Below are 5034 nucleotides of genomic sequence, written 5' to 3'. Positions count from 1 at the left end.
AGGGATGGGATTTAGTGATTATTCTTACTGCAGCTTTTTGTTGGGTTATTATTGGCTTTAGGTGTGTTGCTGTAGTTGATCCCCAAGCACAAATAGCATAGGTGAGGTATGGATAAGTAAGTGAGTGGTATAGTGTGAGAATGGCATTTTGCGGCATGTAGCATCGTATCTTGGAGAGGATCCCAACTGTTTTGGATACTTTTTTGGTTATGTGTTGGATATGGGTGCTGAAATTCAGGTTGTTGTCAAGGTATAGGCCTAGGAATTTCCCCTCATTATGTCTGGTAATTAGAGTGTTGTCGATCTTAATGTTAATTTGCGCAACTCCTGCTCTGCTACCAAACATAATATAGTAGGTTTTGTCAGTGTTAAGCATAAGTTTATTGGCTGTCATCCAAGTCGATATTTTGATCAGCTCCTCGTTAACAATGGTGTTGAGGGTGGCAAGATTAGGGTGAGAGATGACATAAGTCGTGTCGTCAGCAAAGAGAATGGGTTTCAGGTGTTGGGATATGTTTGGAAGATCATTGATGTATATGAGGAAGAGCAGGGGACCAAGGACACTTCCCTGCGGAACTCCAGTATCAAGTGGCCGTGTTGTTGATGCTGTGTCTTTAATGGTAACATACTGATACCTATTAGTAAGGTAAGATTTGAAATAAGCAAGCGCATGGCCTCTTATACCATAATGGTCAAGTTTGTGGAGTAGGATGTCGTGGTCTACTGTATCAAAAGCTTTTCTTAGGTCAATAAAAATTCCTAGTGGATATTCCTTATTTTCCAATGCTGTGTAAAGCAGATCTAGCATTTTTATGATTGCATCATTAGTGCTTTTATTTTTCCTAAATCCAAATTGGCAGGGGTTGAGTATGTTTTGTGCTGTTATAAATGAATAAAGTCTCCTGTGCACGAGTTTCTCAAAGATTTTGGATAGCAATGGTAAGTTTGATATTGGCCTATAGTTGTTTAAGTCTGTAGGGTCACCACCTTCATGTATTGGTGTAACCCTTGCCATCTTGAGTAGTTTCGGGAAGGTGCTAGTTTCTAGTGACTTGTTAGAAAGTAATGAAATAGCATGTGAAAGGATATGGGCCGCTCGCTTGAGCAGTAATGGTGGGACATTAGACAGATTCCCTGAGTTGTTTTTAAGTGACTTTATAATCTCGGTGACTTCTGAGGGCTCAGTTGGTGCAAGATAGAAGGAATTTGGGAAATTCCCATCTAGGTAGTCCCCGGCATGGGCATTAGTATGTGGGATTTTATTGGCGAGATTAGATCCTATGGTTGAGAAGAAGTCGTTTATCTTGTTAGCTGTGTCAGTGGGATGTAGTGGTGTTTCATTAGGTTTAGTTAGGACAATATTCTTGTTTTTTTCAGTTTGTGGATTCCTAGAATCTGAGCGAGTGTTTTCCAGGTCTTTTTTATATCTCCTCTAGTGTCTGTGAATCTACTGGAGTAGTATAGTTGTTTGGCTTTCTTTATTACTTTGGTGAGAACTGATGAATAGTGTTTAAGAATATCTTTGTGTATTAAGCCCTGTCTATATTGCTTTTCATATTGGTGTTTCTTGTCAATGGATTTCAGAATGGTGCTGGTTAGCCATTGGCAACCAAGCCGTTTGTTTGTGATCTGTTTCGTTTTTATAGGACAATGTTTGTTGTATAGTCTAAGTAATTTGTTATGAAAAATGTTTGTCCAGTCATCAATACCATTGGCCTCGGAGAATTCTGTAGGCCAGTCAACAATCTCTAGGTCAGCTGTGAACTTCCTTATTGAGGCCTCGTCATGGAGTCTAAATGAGACTTTGTTGTATTTAAGTGGTGGTTTATTAATGTTTGTCAGGAGGAAGGTAGGGTAGTGGTCTGTAGTGCTATCTGTGATTATCCCTGATTTAAGGGGGACTAGTATATTGGTCCATATGTGGTCTATTATGGTTGCACTTGTCTCAGTGAGCCTGGTTGGTTTAGTTATTGTTGGTATGAGAAGTGTGTTGTTCATATTGTTGATGAAATCAGTTACAGGCTGATCATCTAGTAAGCCAAGGTTGATGTTGAAGTCTCCAGCTAAGAGAAGGTGGTGCTTATTCATTTGTCTGTTTTTTATTAGTGACTTTAATTTCTCACTGAAATTTGGGATGTTTGTGTGAGGTATCCGGTAAATGGCACCGATTGTTATAGGTGTCTTAAGGCTTTTTACAGTAAAATTAGCAAAAATGTATTCCCCATATTCATCACTAAAGCAAGTGGTGCTAATACAAGATAATTGGTTAGAGTAATAGATTGCAATACCACCCCCAACTTGGTTTGGCCTGCAGTTGTGAATTGCTGTGTATCCTGGTAGAGGGTAGATATCTATTGTGTCCTGCTTAAGCCAGGTCTCAGTAAGAATAATGCAGGAGAAGGGTGTCTTTAGTGATTCAAGGAGTGCCAGGAGGTCATCATAGTGTTTGCTTAAGGACCTGATGTTGTAGTTAAGTACTGATAGACTTTTAGCATTGTTTAGGATAGTGCTGGCTTGTGATGCTGTGTAATAAAGGCAGTTACTTTCCAATAGGTTTTGATTGGGTGTCAGATTATGGAGGTTTAGATCAGGGTCAACGTGATCAATCATCTTCTAGGTTTAAATTATGGTTATTTATATCCTGAGTTATGTGTTGAGTTCTAGTACTGATATCTGTAGTGGTGGGAAGCTTGGACAAGTATATAGCTAGAGTATTTTGGTCATATAGAGTATAGTCACTACTACACATAATGAAGTTGATGTTGTCTATGTGTTGTGCTGGAATGAACTAAAGTACAACTAGGTATAAACTAGTAATATAAAAATACAAATTAAAAATAGAACAAGACTCTCACTTGTAATTGCACTAAGGTCTAATATAATGACTTTTGTGGAGTCTATATTTTGAGCTAGAATGAGCTATAGTACAACTAGATTTAATCTAATAATATAAAAATGCAAATTAAAAATAGCACCAGTCTCTCACTAGTAATTGCACTATGGTCTAATATAATGAATTTGGTATTGACTATAGTACAACTGAGTTTAATCTAATAATATATTATTATTATTATAATCAAGGGGGAAGCGCTAAACCCGGAGGATTATACAGCGCCTGGGGGGGATGTGGAAGGCATTCAGGCTTAATTCGGGGAACTGGAGCACAGATCCAATTCCCTAAATCAAGAGCCCCTCACCAACATCAAGGAACCTTCCTTGAGGGGAATCTAATAATATAAAAAAGGCACAAGACTCTCAATTGTAATTGCACTAAGGTGTTATATAAGTTGTTTACAAGAATTAGAGTTTAACTAGATTTAAATTGACAAGATAAAATATACAAGTTAAGGTAGCAAAAGAATAAAAAAAAGTAGAAAAAAAATACATGAGGTAGTTGGTACTAGTTAGCAAAAGATAGTTAAGGGCCTTGAACAATAATATAATTGAAATATACACTAATTGCACACACAATATAGTCACTAAGATATGAAAACAATCTTAGAGTAGGACTTACAATATAAACTTATAATATAAAAATACAAATTGAAATGGTACTTGCAATTGCACTAGAGTCTGGTATAGGTTATTGACAAGATCAAGAGTAAAACTAGATTTAATTGACAAAATAAAATTCACAATTAAAGTACCAAAAGAATAATAGTAAAAAATAACAATGGTAATGTCTTGGTTATAATATGATAGTAAGATGGTAGACAGGTACACAGGTACACAGGTACGCAGGTACACAGGTACACAGGTACACAGGTACACAGGTACACAGGTACACAGGTACACAGGTACAAAGGATAATATAAAGGTTGGAGTTGAATATACAAACTTGAAAATTTGGCAACAAAATGTTATGGGAAGTATAAAATAATGTTTAATGTACAAAAGTAAAATTGACTGGTAGTAAATATGGTGTTTAATAAAATTTTAGTAAGTAATAATGATTACAAAAAAAGTGAAAAAGTAATGTTTATTTCATTCAATATTGGACTGGTAGTTATACTAGAGGTTATATGGCAGTACAAGGTAATTAAGAGTACTCTAAGATAGTAAATGTGGTATTAAAACAGATAAGGTAATTAGACAAGTAATGGTTATTAAATGTCAAAAATGTTGAGAGTAAATTGAAATTATAGTAAAAATGATAATTATTAATTTTAGTAAGTAATATCAATTGATAGTATTTAAAAAAAAAATATGTTTAAGCAAACAATAGTAAATAAGAAAATTACATAAGGTGACTTATGCTTACTAGTAAAATCACAAAATGAGGTAGTTGATTATTTAATTACTAAGAGATTGTACAATGAAATTTGAACAATAATGGAGCAAAACGTACACTACACTACGTAGGCTTTTAAGCTGGACATTGTTTAGTTATTCTCTGTAAGATTAGTATCCCTGAGAAATCATGATAGATCATTCTCGTTCGTGATTGTGTACAGTTGACCTACATTTGTTTTCCTAACAAGAATTTTCCCATCCCGTGTGAAGCATTGGTGTATTGTGTCATTATTCTCCCGCTTAAGTTTTCTGACTCTATACAGGAGGTTCTGACGTTTTTTGGTAAGACACTCTTTTATGTATACCTCTTTCTTTACTTTAATAGATGCAATAATTAAGTCTTTTTTCCTTTCATGTGAGTGGAATCTAAGCATAACACTTTTTCTACCATGGGATCCTAGTAACCTGGCTTCTTTTATTACTGACTCTGGTACAATAACACTTGTTTGGTCCTTTATGATCTGCAGAGTAATTTCTTTACTGTTTGTTTGGTTCATATCACTGGGAAAAGTGGACTGTTAACTATTACTGCGTCCGATAGTTTATCTTGTTCAGTTTTATCTTCTTGGAGAGCAAAGTAGTCACTGAACTGGTTATCTAAGTTGTTCTTCCATTCTTTTACTGCTTCTTCAACCTTTGTATTAAGAGATATTATTTGTTGGGTATGGCTATCTATGACTGTCTGGATGGTCTTGCCACAGTTAGTCATTTATGGTGTTGATAACTTTTGTTCAAGACTGA

Source organism: Cherax quadricarinatus, chromosome 34 (genome assembly GCF_038502225.1).
Source record: "Cherax quadricarinatus isolate ZL_2023a chromosome 34, ASM3850222v1, whole genome shotgun sequence".
In the NCBI taxonomy this organism is placed as follows: domain Eukaryota; kingdom Metazoa; phylum Arthropoda; class Malacostraca; order Decapoda; family Parastacidae; genus Cherax; species Cherax quadricarinatus.
The sequence above is the reverse complement of the archived record's forward strand: the minus strand, read 5'-3'. Positions refer to the sequence as shown.